The sequence below is a fragment of the Cydia amplana genome, chromosome 17 (genome assembly GCF_948474715.1).
Source record: "Cydia amplana chromosome 17, ilCydAmpl1.1, whole genome shotgun sequence".
Classification (NCBI taxonomy): Eukaryota; Metazoa; Arthropoda; class Insecta; order Lepidoptera; family Tortricidae; genus Cydia; species Cydia amplana.
In genome coordinates this window covers 14,105,577-14,121,274 of record NC_086085.1, presented here as the reverse complement: position 1 = coordinate 14,121,274, position 15,698 = coordinate 14,105,577, and the positions used below count along the sequence as shown (strand labels likewise).

The 15,698-nt window shown below is 39.7% G+C and overlaps 1 protein-coding gene across 6 annotated transcripts in view; it reads left to right on the top strand.

The window, feature by feature from the left end:
• Positions 1–15,698, top strand: part of LOC134655802 (sodium/calcium exchanger 3) — a 292,912-nt gene that overhangs the window by 106,351 nt on the left and 170,863 nt on the right. The window lies entirely within an intron of this gene.

Genomic DNA, 15,698 nt, shown 5'->3' with positions numbered 1-15,698 from the left:
CTTTTATTTCCGACAAGTAAGAGTTATTTTGGTTTTTGTTTGCTAGATAGTGTTTTTACTTCTTTGTGCAAGTTTTATGATGACGTGTGTTTTGAAGTTTGTTTTGTGTTGTGTTGTATGTTTTTAAGTTTTTATCTTAGTCAAAGTATTTTTTTTCGTGTGAAAATTGTATGGGAGCGGCATTTTAGTACCCGATTCACATGGACTTAGTCCGACTTCCAATAACTTTGTGTCATAAAATTTCGACAGACGTAAAATTTTTCCTTTTACAAGGTACTAAAATGGTCGAACATGTGGCTGACTGGGACCTAGGTAATCTAAACCACCTGCGCGCATAATGTCACATTACGATGCAGTTTGCGATAGCCAGACATGGAATATTAGGGGGCAAATGAAATGTAGTTGGACGTTGGAGGTTCTATAAAGTAGGTTATACAAAGCATACCTACCTCAAATTATTGCCAGATTATGAGAAAGCACAAACAGCATCATGACATTATTAACATGACATTATTATGAGCATGAGCGATGGACATTATTAACTGTCCATCGGTGGATCTTATGCCTTTTGTGATAAGGTTTGTTTAAGGTTAACAGTGTGGGCGATGGTAGGTACCTACAATCGCATTTTTGAAGTGAAAACTTCTTTAGCGGCGCTGTGCACTTTTTGAGGTGGGGAAAAAATCTTAAAGTCGCGACAGGTCACGTGACCGACAGATTCGACAGATTGAAAATTCATAAGACGGACACGTGACCTGATCGAAAAACTGTTACAATGTCATTGAGTTTTCACTTCTGCCGGCACTCCCGAAGTGCAACCCGTTGTTTTTTTTTTAAATATAAAATGTAATATTACGTATAATCTAAAAAAAAGCATAATGGGATAGTAATTCGGAAAGACACATTTGAAGGAAACCGCGCTAAGTAGTAAAGTTTTAAATGTTTATTAGGCACTCTACTCGTACAATGAGATGTTGCTATTTACAATTTAATTGTTATTTTATTAAAATCCTTTTTTTTTCAAATTTTGATGAAATTTTGAGAAAAGAACGACAACAAAAGAAAAACCGGCCTCGTTACTCTTAATTAAACATCAAAACGATTTGTTAACAAACCGCCCTTTTTAAATTAATTATAATGTAAATGTTGATCTTGTTCACGTTGTATAGTATAATTTGTCAAAGGACTGTCTCATTTACAGAGACAGAGAGAAAGTGAGAATCATACATCTTTGTCTTACACTAGTACTAACACCCAAAAGAAAAGGATGAGTGTAATTTTCCTGGTTCTTACTGACTGACAAATTGGTTTGACCAACTATGTTTTCCCGTAATGATTTCAGGACCGACTGACCATTGTAAAAATCTTATCAACTCTATCTGAAAGGTATTTTAATGATGAGCGTTTAACTATTATATAAAAAAAAAAAAATACAGTAAACAATTATTTCACTTAAAATACTCTTTTCCGTTTCTTTGTTTTGCGAAACAGGGTCAAAGTTTAATAGCTACGATTTAAAATGTAACAAAGAACGTTCAAAACGCTTTTAAAGGTTCACAATGGTTCGTGATCCCTTTTATGAAGGCAAAGGTATCATTAATGTTACTAGTGGAAGCCTTGGCACAGTCGACATTGTTGTGACAGTACCTACAAATAATAAATAAATAAGTAATCATAATATTTGACCTACTGCATATGCTCATGGGGAGGTGCCTCTAAAACACATCTTATCGAGCTCGAGCGGGCTCAACGAGCAGTTCTAAAAGTAATGTTCTATCTTCCATATCGATACCCTATTGAGCTACTTTTCAACATAGCAGAAGTATTAAGTGTACGCAAACTTTTTATTTATCAAACATTACGAAGATACCACAGACTAATAGCACCTACAATCACACTTGGCAACAAACGCATAGCTCACTATCCCGTACCTCGCTGTAATAGTGCATGGTCTAAAAGGCATTTTTCTTTTTTGGCACCATACTTATATAATAAAGCAAACAAAACCCTTAATATAAACACCATTAGTAATTTTCAATTAAAAAACAAAATCAAGACTTGGTTAAAATCATTAAATTATAATGAAGCGGAAGAGCTATTACGAAGCGTGTTCTAGTACATACAATCTAAAATAACCAGACACACACGCGCGTAAACACACATAAAAATCAGACATACAGAATACTTACACACGCGCGTGTTAGATTAATGAATATTTACATTTTTTTGGTATTAATAAAAAATCAAAATCAATGGTCAATATTAATTGCAAATGCATAACTTGTCATTAAGATATTTATTTACCTTGATTCAAAATTTTGTAAAACTGCTAAATCAACAACTGGATACTATTTAACTTTTAAGTAAAGATAAAGTTAATCAAGTAAGTACATAATTATTACAATAATTACCAACATAGTAAATACTTAACTTTCAATATTCCTTTGGCGATGATTAACTCAGTGCCGCAGCGCAAAGCAGAATGCTCAAGCAGAATGATCAAAGCAGAATGATCAAAGTAGAATGAATCAATAATGGATAGGTCGGTCCCTTTTATACCAATTTCTACCTGGCAACTGGTTGATCATGCCACTTGTCATTCGGTAAGTGACGTCACAGAAGTAGTTTCTCATGTACCTCGTCCACTTATCGAATTATGCAGAATAAAACTATTAGAACATCTTTTCAATAAACTCCGTTATAAATAATTATTAATCAGTAATATTAATACAAAATATAATCATTTCAAAGTAGTTTACAAATCTTAGTAGTAGGTTAAATTACCGTTTCTCTTGTCAACCGTGGTTTCGTATCGTACCCACATAAATAACAAATTCTGTAAAATTCACGTGATGTTGTGTTAAGTGTTTAATTAGTGTAATATATTATCAACATTGGACGTCAAAGAGAAACAGGTCAGTTTCATACGTAATACAATTTGTACATAGAACAACAATATTCTAACACGCGCGTACACACACATCATAGTTTCGCATGTTTAGATTATCCTTCTTTAATTTTAATTTTAATATTGTTGAAACAGAAATATAAAATGTCTAACTTGTAACATTACCGACGCTTGTAATTGGGAAGGAACTAGCTCTTGAGACACAGGGACACCTACTTTGAGAGCCAGGAACCAATGCTATGTAACCACTCAAAGTTGCAATATAGATTTTTATTTTTATTTATTTTTTTATTTACAGACAACAATACAAATTCGGGGTTGTGCACAAATCACGCGAGGTGTTTTCGGCTACTTTTTGACCCCCCTTCCCTCTTTGTGATATTTGTTGAGGTTTTCGGCATAAATAGTCTATTCGAAAATTTCAAAAAAAAAAATGGTGAAAAATAGAGATACTGTGATGGCGCTGTAACAGCGCGCACACAACATCCCGCTTCACCGCCGCGCGACGCACCGAGCCATCGCGCTTCACCGCCGCGCAGACCACCCACGACGATCGGCCGCTCGCCACTCCGCGCGCCGCACCCCGCGAGCCACTATAAAAGCGCGAGCGCGCGTCCGTACCATCGGCAGTCGTCCTCGCCGCCTTCTGCTGTGAGCACGGCTCTCCCACGGTTGTGCCGGCCTGGGGTTACCGCGTAGGCACCCGTTCCTTTGCTTCCCCCCTATCCCGTTCCTGCGTTTCGGTTGTGCCGGCCTGGGGTTTCCGCGTAGGCACCCGATCCGCTTCCCGCCTATCCCGGTCCTGCGTCTCGGTTGTGCCGGCCTGGGGTTTCCGCGTATGCACCCTAGATCCAGGATCGTCCTGTATACCTATCCGTCTTCATCCCCCTTACCCTTTGGGGAGCCCGAGTATCCCAAATCGCGTGTAGCGTAGGGATCGCGTACCGTAGTGACTAACGGAGTCACCCCGCGCCGTCTTAGCCTAGGATACCTAGACTTGAGCCCTAAATAGTTTAGATTCAATAAACCGGCATAAAAGCCCGTCGATTATCATTTTGCATCTGTGTTTCTATTAGCTACCCTGTACCCCTCTCTCCTCTGAGCTAACTAGGAAACCCTGGTTCCTGTCTGGAACTGGGGAGTTGTATGAGGCCACGCCCGCCCCGGCGAACGTGACCCCATCACATCTGGCGCCCAACGAAATAACTCACGTAGGAGTCTAAACGGTATCCTGGAAGGAACCGGTGCTCGAGAGGGACAGGAATAAATAAATAAATAAATTTTTGTACCGTAGGGCCCTTAAATGTGCCTTTAACAAGTTTATTTCAGGGGAGATATTGCGCCCCACCCGCCCGTTTGCTACCCGCCCGTACAGCTACCCGTCCGGACATTACAACCGGCCTGTATATGCAGGCACCAGAAGCCCAGAAGGCACCAGACTACAGGTAACGACATCAGGTACCTGGCAACCATACCGGTAGGTACAGCAAATGCCTACAAGTTGGATATACCGACTAAAGAAGCCCCAACTAATACAAGAAGCTACGAAGCGAGACATCCCGACCGAGGGTCTAACCGTCGAGGAGATACGAAAAGGCCTAGCAGACATCCTGAAAGAAGAAAACATGGCAGAAGACAAAGCCAAGGTAATAAATAAGTTACTAAAAGAGTGGAACCTGTCATTTAGGACCACAGACAACGCCGTTGAATTCATAGAGAGACTGGAGGAACTCATTAACGCCAGTAACGTCGAGAAGGGAGACATACTGCCCGCCTTACCACGCATCCTACAAGGCAGAGCACTATTATGGTACAGGAACAACTCGGAAACCTGGAGCAATTGGGACCAATTCCTAAAGGTATTTAAACAGTATTACTACCCAACCGACTACGAAGAAGACTTAATGGCCAGGATCATATCAAGGAAACAGAGGGTCCGAGAAAAATTCACCGACTATGTCACAGACATACAGACGCTAGTGCGCAGGTACGGGAACCTTGACGAATCAGAAAAATTACACCGCATTCATGAGAATATGCTGCGTAACTACAAGCTATACATCAAAAAACAAGACTACAAGACCCTACCGGAACTATTAAAGCTAGGAAAGGAGTATGAAAATATAACAACATCTACGGACGAAACCATGTCATCACCAGGAACGTGGCGGCAAACCACCGAATATGGAAAGTGGAGAAATGAGGAAGAACCGGAACACACAACTCAAGGTAGGAGCAACGGACGACACAGCGACCAGAGACCGAAAGCCGAACAGCGAGACAGTACGAGCCAAACAGTGCATCCGAGATATGATCCCAAAACCAGTTGCTGGTCCTGTGGGAAGCCAGGCCACAATGCAGACGAATGCAGAGGCAGACGCCAGATATTTTGCAGCCAGTGTGGAAAGCTGGGAGTGCTCAGCAGGGCCTGCTGCAGGAAAACAACCTGGAAAGGTCACGAAAAACTGGGAGCATCAAACAGCCCACAACCGAATGACAATCGCCTGTATGTAGATATACAGATAATGCGAAAACCATACCGAGGCGTCATAGACACAGGCTCTACCAACTCCTACATTAACCAACAGGTGTACAACGAATGCAAACACATCGCGTACCAAGACAAGGTAAAAACAAGAGAAATAATTCTAGCGAATGGAACCCGCACCCGAGCCCACAATAACCTACTTGTTGACCTCAAGATCAATGAAGTAACGATAAAACATTGGCTGAGAGTGCTACCGGCAGCAACGGACATCATAATAGGCATGGACATCCTGAAGCGAGTCGGAATGTCCATAAAATGGCCAGGAGGAGACCAAGAACCCGAAGAACACGATGGCAAGAGTACACAGACAGAACACAAGGAGACCGGAGAACGCGGAGACGGAAAAACCACAGAGAACAAAGAGGAGACACACGAAACACAGCCAGAAGAGCAACGCCAGACGTCCACAAACTTAGACTCCGCGCAGCAGCCACCAGACCACCCACTCACAGAAGTGGAACAGGCACAACTGCAAGAAATGCTACAACAACAGTTCGAGCTCTGCCAAAAAAGCCCAAAAGGGAACACCTGGGTACAACATAAAATAAAACTGAAACACACAGAACCTGTAAAACGAAGATACTATCCGAGAAACCCGAAACAACAAGAAATTATTAACAAGAAAGTAAACGAGATACTACAACAGGGAGTAATCGAAAGATCACACAGCCCGATATTCCAGGATCACATCAAACACCTACAAGAAGTATTTAAAAGGAGAAGAGAGGCAGGTCTACGCATAAACAGGGACAAATGCGAGTTCGCCAAGACAGAAATCGAATACCTGGGACACACAGTAACAAGACAAGGCATCAAGATGAACCAAGAAAAAATCAGAGCAATCACGAACCAAAACACACCGAAAACCGCTAAAGAAGTAAGAACCTTCATAGGGATGACATCCCGGTACCGCAAATTCATACCAAACTACTCTGTGATAACAGCACCGCTAGTAAAATTATTCAAGAAAGGACATGTGGAAGCAAACAAACAACCACCCCGACACAACACAGAACTACCGCATAACAAACAATTTTCCGACGACCAGAACGATTTTCCGATGCCACAAGTACAAGGATTCGCCAAACTACAGGAAATATACAATATAATACGTAAAAATCAAAAACAAGCATTGAGAAAACAAAAAGGGTATTGCGACGGAAACAAACGCCAGTGGACCCCCCAAGTAAACGACCTTGTACTAAAAACAAATTTCACCCTATCAAACGCAGACCGCAACTATTCCGCAAAACTAGCACCGAAATACCTAGGACCATACGTAGTGTTTCAACAAAAATCACCAGCGATATACCTACTACGGGATAACACGAGAAGAACAAAGATCATAACCGCCCATATAAAAGATATCGAACCATACCATTATTAAACTGACATAAAATAAAATTAAAAACACAATAAAACTAAATACAACACGACCGAACAAAAACCAACCTTAATAAGGCGACATAAGGCTCAACGACAAAATACAAAAATAAGGAAAAATTCAAAAAAAAAGAAACCAACCGGTATCTACATTACTTACCTACAGAAAATGAAAGCACCGAAAGCAACCATAAGGGAAAAGAGAAAACATAGCATAAGAGAAAAAATATATACATACATTTAGTATAGATTTAGAATTTAGATAGAGACATTAAAAAAATATATATATAAACAAAAAAAAAGTTAAAAAATAATAATAAAAAAAAAGAAAAAAAAAGAAAAGGGGGATACAGGAAGGGGACATTAAAAAGCATCATGTACTAATACGGTGATTTTTCCCCTACAGGTAAAAATCTCCAGACGGGTGACGGGACTGTGATGGCGCTGTAACAGCGCGCACACAACATCCCGCTTCACCGCCGCGCGACGCACCGAGCCATCGCGCTTCACCGCCGCGCAGACCACCCACGACGATCGGCCGCTCGCCACTCCGCGCGCCGCACCCCGCGAGCCACTATAAAAGCGCGAGCGCGCGTCCGTACCATCAATAGTCAATAGTCAATAGTCAAAATATACTTTATTCATGTAGGCCTAGCAACAAGCACTTATGAATCGGCAGTCGTCCTCGCCGCCTTCTGCTGTGAGCACGGCTCTCCCACGGTTGTGCCGGCCTGGGGTTACCGCGTAGGCACCCGTTCCTTTGCTTCCCCCCTATCCCGTTCCTGCGTTTCGGTTGTGCCGGCCTGGGGTTTCCGCGTAGGCACCCGATCCGCTTCCCGCCTATCCCGGTCCTGCGTCTCGGTTGTGCCGGCCTGGGGTTTCCGCGTAGGCACCCTAGATCCAGGATCGTCCTGTATACCTATCCGTCTTCATCCCCCTTACCCTTTGGGGAGCCCGAGTATCCCAAATCGCGTGTAGCGTAGGGATCGCGTACCGTAGTGACTAACGGAGTCACCCCGCGCCGTCTTAGCCTAGGATACCTAGACTTAAGCCCTAAATAGTTTAGATTCAATAAACCGGCATAAAAGCCCGTCGATTATCATTTTGCATCTGTGTTTCTATTAGCTACCCTGTACCCCTCTCTCCTCTGAGCTAACTAGGAAACCCTGGTTCCTGTCTGGAACTGGGGAGTTGTATGAGGCCACGCCCGCCCCGGCGAACGTGACCCCATCACAATACTATACCTAAAAATACGTGTGATACGTTACCTCATTGGATTTGAAATATTGTCTAGAAAAATGTTTTCGAAGCGTTTATTTATATGTTAATATTTGTTAGTTCCACAGTAATACATTAATACAAAAAAGTTTATTTGTTTATTTAATTCATTTTTAAACTCTGACTGCACATAAAAAAGAGTGGGTACAACAGGTGGACTTAATGCGTTAATCTAACACAAAAACCTAAATTTAACAAACACAAAAGAGTTGAATTTATATTATTTTGCAGTACTGGTTTTAAACTGTTTACTGTGTTAAATCGTCTAGAACGCTACAATTTGGCGCGTTTACGTTCTGCGAAGAAATCGACATTAAAACGATAAAAGCACTTTTGTTTTACTTCATTATACAATCGTCATGAACATTGGAAAAGTTGAGATTAACTAAATGTTTTTTAAATAATTGAAGGGATGTTTACAAAAACAACATAACTGACTACACTGGTTGACACCTGAAACGATTAACAATGTTCTTAAAAAAAGCGGCCAAGTGCAAGTCGGACTCGCCCATGAAGGGTTCCGTATTTAGGCGATTTATGACGTATTAAAAAAAAACTACTTGCTAGATCTCGTTCAAACCAATTTTCGGTGGAAGTTTACATGGTAATGTACATCATATATTTTTTTTAGTTTTATCATTCTCTTATTTTAGAAGTTAGGGGGGGGGGGGGACACACATTTTACCACTTTGGAAGTGTCTCTCGCGCAAACTATTCAGTTTAGAAAAAAATGATATTAGGAACCTCAATATCATTTTTGAAGACCTATCCATAGATACCCCACACGTATGGGTTTGATGAAAAAAAAAATTTTGAGTTTCAGTTCGAAGTATGGGGAACCCCAAAAATTAATTGTTTTTTTTTCTATTTTTGTGTGAAAATCTTAATGCGGTTCACAGAATACATCTACTTACCAAGTTTCAACAGTATAGTTCTTATAGTTTAGGAGAAAAGTGGCTGTGACATACGGACGGACAGACAGACGGACAGACAGACAGACATGACGAATCTATAAGGGTTCCGTTTTTTGCCATTTGGCTACGGAACCCTAAAAAGTGTCAACCGCTCTAAGCAGTTATGTTGTTTTTGTAAACATCCCTTCAATTTCATGTACTTATGGGTTTTTTTTTTAATTTTCTCAGATTTTGTTATCAAAACATACTTTACATTTTGGTGGATAGATAGAGTTCCCTATTCTGTACAACATAGCGTAATTTCACCCTAAGTAAGTCCTACTAAATCTTCCACTGACAATGAGTTACGAAAACGTATGGAATTTTCGAAACTCAACGGAATTGTTTATGATGAGTTCTTTAAACCTACCAATTTCTAACAAAATCTGTCAAAAAAATTGGCTCGCCTACGGAAAAAGTATAGTGAGTATGTTATGCCTTTAAACGAGCAATTCTTTGATATAATTATATTTCTCTAAGATTTCGACGAAACTTGCTATATGGGGGTTTTCGGGGGCGAAAAATCGATCTAGCTAGGTCTTATCTCTGGAAAAAACGCGCATTTTTAGTTTTTATATGTTTTCCGAGCAAAGCTCGCTCTCCCGGATATTAAACAGTAAAACAGGCACATTCTGTAGGTGTGGTTGATAGGTAACTATACCTACCTACACTTCATTTTTGTAATGCAAATTAGGTCATTTGCATTACAGAAACTAAGATTGAAATATTTCCTTATAGGTATAAGGAAATATTTCAATAGTTTTACGGCTAACTTTAATAACTTGAGGCACGATACTGTAACCTTCAGCTAAATGGATTCGTGTAGTGGAGCACCAAACGAATTTATAATAAGTTTTTTACTTATAAATATGTATATCAAAAAGCTTACCTATTTACATAAACCGATGTCCGAGCTCCCTGGATAGAGCGAAGTCGAAGAAGAAAAGTAGGAAAGCTAGAAGGATGATGAGTGATGATATCAGATTTATTTAAGTAAACATATAGAAAAAACTACGCATTGAAGATATAAGAACAATCAGATCAATTTAATAATTAATTATGCGTAATTTTAATAATTACCGAAATTTATTTAAAAATGTTAACTAGGTACATCAAGAATGTGTTACAAAAAAGTATTCTGATTCGGAATTTTAAGTGTTACGGGAGTTTTATAGACCTACGTGTAAGTGAATTGTAATATTCTTTTGGAGAAATAAATTCCTTAACCATAAACCATACAATAGATCACAAACAAAATACAAAACAAAGTGTAAGTTCCAAACTTAAATCAAAAAGGAAATATCTCAACGTAACTGCTAGTTCCCGAAGCACCTACATTTCTATTTCAACTCCACATCGGCTATTACAACCAGAATCCCATCGCAGTTGGCCGTAAGTCCGCGGCGGGCGAGGCCACTGAGGCCCAATTGCCGATTGGCGGGCGAACGATGCTTTTAACCTACGCGACGATATGGAGGTGCCAGCGACGAGCGACAGCGATGAGCGGCAAACGGCAAATTAGTTTGTAGGTGCCTAATAGTATCCTATACGTATCATATACATACTATACAGCTAGAATCCCATCACAGTTGGCCCGTAAGTCCGCGGCGGGCGAGACCACTGAGGCCCAATTGGCGATTGGCGGGCGAACGATGCTTTTAAATGTTAGGCTACGATTTGGAGCTGCAGCGACTAGCGACAGCGATGAGCGGCAAACGGCAAATTAGTTTGTAGGTGCCTAGTATCTTATACATTGCTATACATAATATCATCATCATCATCATAACTTAAGAGCTTTGCTCTTGTCGTTGGAATCATCGCCAATAATTTCTTTCTTGTGCCAGTCTTTTAATTTCATCATACGATGCATTATTTTTTATTTGGCTGAGATAAGTAATTCTTCTTCTCTTGTCTTTTCAATCCTGCCTTCCAAGATGTTTAGGAAAAAGTTGTCATGCCGTATCAGGTGTCCTACCATCATGCAACTCCTATTTATTATTGTATTTAATAAACCGTTTTTTTCCTATCATACTCTGGACTCATCATCCTTCGCCAACACCACATTTCGAAAGCTTCCAACCTTTTTATATCTTTTTGGCTCAGTGTCCATGTCTCACTCACATACAACGCAATGCTCCTGCATAATATACCTATGTAATACTCGTAGGATGCTAGAATGCGGCGCGCAGAGAGCGATAAGGGGGATTTCAATCTCAAATGTAAGGTAAAGTGTCAAGAATATTGAAAACATGTCCCGTGCTTTCAAAAGATCAGTTGCATATTTGTGTCATATGATAATAGACTAAATTGCAAGCTTGATAACTTTATGTTTCTCGACATCAGCTATTACACTTTTCATTGTCGTAGCGCAAGCGATTGTCACCTTGGCTAGGCCGGCATTTCCGCTAACCCCTCCGTTTGTCGCTAACCGCTTCTCTCCTCGCTAAAACCAAAGTCTTAGTGTAAGGCCTGAGTGGACGCTCGAAGCGGAGCGTTCGGCGGGGCGTGCAGCGTGGCGTCGGGCTCACAAGTAATTTGAGCAGCGTGTACTAAGGCCGCTCCTATACGCTTTCCTTTTGTTTAACATGCACGCCGCACGCCCCGCCCCGCCGCACGCCCAACTCGAGCGTCCACTCAGGCCTTACACTTACCCGAGCTATAGCCGGTATTCCTATTCCATACACGTTGTGAGAAGGGAAGCTTCGCAACGATTCCGCTGTCAAATATTTTGGAGATATATCTCGTTTCTTGGCAACATTGCGCAGATAACAAAGGAAATGTTTGTTGTAAATTCAGGCGATTGCTACTTGGCAAGGAGACGTGTTATCGAACGAAAATGCTAAAAAGAGTTTTATTATTAATGCGTTTTCGGTCGACAGGCTTTTTAATCTAAAATATTGGTTGAACGAACCGTATAAGAATTTCTCTGGAATTAAAAACGACATGACTTTTGTGATATGTAGGTACTTGTTTATTAGGGATATGAGTAAGATTTTGCATCCTCTACTAATGGGATTTTCATCTCAATGCAGATTGAAAGTGTCATCACTAATTAAAAAATTGGACAAGTGCGAGTCGGACTCGCCCACCGAGGGTTCCGTACAAATTATTATTTTAATATTTGTTGTTATAGTGGCAACAGAAATACATAATCTGTGAAAATTTTAACTGTCTAGTATCATGTACACGGTTCATGAGATACAGCCTGGTGACAGACATACAGACGGAAAGTGGAGTCTTAGTAATAGGGTGCCGTTTTTACCCTGTGGGTACGGAACCCTAGTAGAAAGAAACAAAGGCAATAGAAGCATGAACTCGGATAAATAAGACAATAGGTAAGCCTTGTTAAAAGTTGCCAATTACTATGGAGGGGCAAATTACTAAAGCAATCACCCTATTCGAAGTAAAATGCGTTTGTACGGGACAATCCATAAAATGCTTTAAAGATAAAGATAAAAGATAGTTTATTTAAGTAGGCATATTACAATGCGCTTATGAACGTCAAATAAAGCTACACCGGCTCCAACCCTACACTTCTGCCTTGAGAAGATTTAAGTCCCCCCTCAAAAAGGGCAAACCGTCAGTTGTGAATAAAGTCCCCACAGCAACTCGGCACGTAAACATCTTTACAGCCCTTTATTCAAATCAGAGTCCTTCCTACTGACCCGGCACTCCGCTTTGAATAAAAAGATTCGTTCTGGTTCGGTAATGGAACACGAAACTATTCGTGCGTGTCCCTGTTTTATATCGATTTATAACAAGTGAACTCTGGAATCCCTAGATGGCTTAATAAAATCACGTTTAAAACAATTTCTCGCGTCATTTTACAATGGGCCCTGAATCGGTTACATAAATTTTTTTACGCTTTCCCGCTTAAGAAGCGATTGACGAGACCACTTTTAATCGAATGTGGAATTTATAGACGGTTTTACTGATAGATCGACTCATTTCCCAAAACATGCACCAAACTTTCGCCCCTTGCTCAAAATAATGCTTTAATTCCGTAGAAACACTAAGTGCGGCATCGTTAATAAAAAATCGCGTTAACACTCGGGAAAGCGAGAAAAGCGCCTATAGAATTTCAGAGGAAAACCCGTGGAATTTCCACGTTCCCGGGAATTAAGAGCGCTTTATGCTTTCATTTTTATCTGGTTAAGTGTTTTCGCGGTGTTTATTTCTGCAGGTTTAAAATATGGCGAAGATTTTTATCTGGATATTCTATTTGAGATAGGGTATCTTATTTCGTTAGGTTTATTTGTAGTACGGGATAAACTGGGGTCTAGCCAAGATGACAATCATTGATAGAAAACGCGAAACGAAACTTAAATAATGTACCTACTTATTGAAATAGTCACGTGTATCCGGGAATCAACCAACGATAGGTTCATGCCCGCAGTCCCGCACGTGTCCTCTCATCTCCGCTCGTCTCCGTCTCAGTGGAAAGGCAGCCTTAAAGGTCTTGCATAATTATCAGATCATCAAATTTAGCTTGGTATATTAGATTTTCGGTCATATAGCTAAAAGTATTTTGATGTTTCTAACTGACAACATTATTCTGAATAATCACGAGTTCGAAAAAAGAATAATAAATATAGTCCGTATTTTTTAACAAGCTTTTATTAGGTCGACCTGTATGTAACTATGTAATGGAATCTTGCAAGTTAAATTTGATCCACTTCCCGGTTTTCGATTGAGCTCAAATTTCGCAAACACATGTAAGTTGGGTGACAATGCAATATTATGGTACCATCGAGCTGATCTGATGATGGAGACAGGAGGTGGCCATAGGAACTCTGTGATGAAACAACGCAACCTAATTGTGTTAGGGGTTTTTAGAATTGTCTCGATGAGTATTAGTTGTCTGTCGTAAGAAAAGTACAGTCAGCGATAAAAGCTTGTACCAAAAATTAAACTTTTGCCAAAAACTTATTATAAACATTAAAGCATGAAAGGCCATGAGGCTTCATATTTGCTACAAACTCTCTATTGATCACATTAAAATTTAACCCACTATAAACAACTACAATGTATTTTACTGGCAATAAAGAAACGTTAGAGACCGGGAAGTGGTTTATTATTACATTATTCTGATAGTTTATAGTTTCCTGCTGTACTCCGCTGAATATTATACCTAGATTTTGCGTTTTATGAGGAAGCGAATGGAAAAGATTATAAATTAAATATCTGGGAGACCGAGCTTTGCTCGGAAAACATATAAAAACTCAAAAATGCGCGTTTTTCCAGAGATAAAACCTAGTTAGATCGCCCCCAAAAACCCGTATATAGTAAAATTCATCGAGCCGTCGCGAGATCCCCGAAATATAAATAAATAAATATACAAAAATTGCTCGCTTAAAGGTATTAGATTAGATAGAAATATTCACACACAGGTGTAAATCGAGATAATAAACTAAATAAAAAATGGAATTGTACTTAAGTATACAGCTTCTACAGCTGAATGTACAATGTACAGTCAACAAAACTATTAGCTTATCACCTCTGTATGCAAATTTGAACTATAAACAGTCATCCTCTAGTACCCAATATTATATTGTTTTCCATTAAAACAAACGCTTTAAGGCGATTAGAAACAAACCTATTTTCGTTTTGCGGCTTATCCGTCCCTCTTTTCATGCTCAGCCGGATGAGAGTAATCGTTCGTGAAATATTTCATTTCAAACATTTCATTGATATCTTGAGCGGTATTTGAACAATAAAAATGTATTATTGTTTTTTTGAAGTGAAAACTTCTTTAGCGGCGCTGTGCACTTTTTGAGGTGGAAAAAAAATGTTAAACTCGCGACAGATCACGTGACCGTAAGACGGACACGTGACCTGATCGAAAAACTGTTACAATGTCATTGAGTTTTAACTTCTGCCGGCACTCCCAGAGTGCAACCCGTTGTTTTTTTGACATACTATTATATTACTCATTTATCACGTATGTACGCGTCATTAACTCTTCTCAATCAGATACAGAAAGGCAAAAATAAGAATAACCATCGTATTAAATCGTATTTTTGTCTTTTTACTTCATAAATCTAAGGTACATTTGTGACAATGAGGTCTGAAATGTGTTTTTTTTTTCAGATAATTATCATATTAAATATCAATTCAATAACAGATTTTTGGATCTCTTTGCTGTCTACTACAAATAAAAATACCTTTAAACGAGCAATTCTTTTATGTTGTTGTTGTTGTTAATATTTCTGAAATCTCGGAAACGGCTCTATTTTGATGAAATTTGCTATATGGGGGTGTTCGGGGGCGAAAAGTCGATCTAGATTGTTCTTATCTCTTGGTAAACGCGCATTTTTGAGTTTTTATACGTTGTCCAAGCAAATCTCGGTCTCTCAGATATTAAAAATAACCTGAGTGACGTCTTGTACAGAATTGGGTAGAAATTTTATCGTTTCTATGGGCGCAAGACAATCACTAACGTCCCTTTCTAACACAGGTACCAAAAGCTTTAAACCGATTGCCACGGCGCTATATGATGTCGTGGACGATAAATGCGTTTATTTATATGCGCCTGCTGGTTTGTATGTTGTATGTGTTTGTTATTTGTTCATCTGTAGTGTTGTACGATTTGCTACAGTATTTAGATGTTGAATATGTGTGATTAATT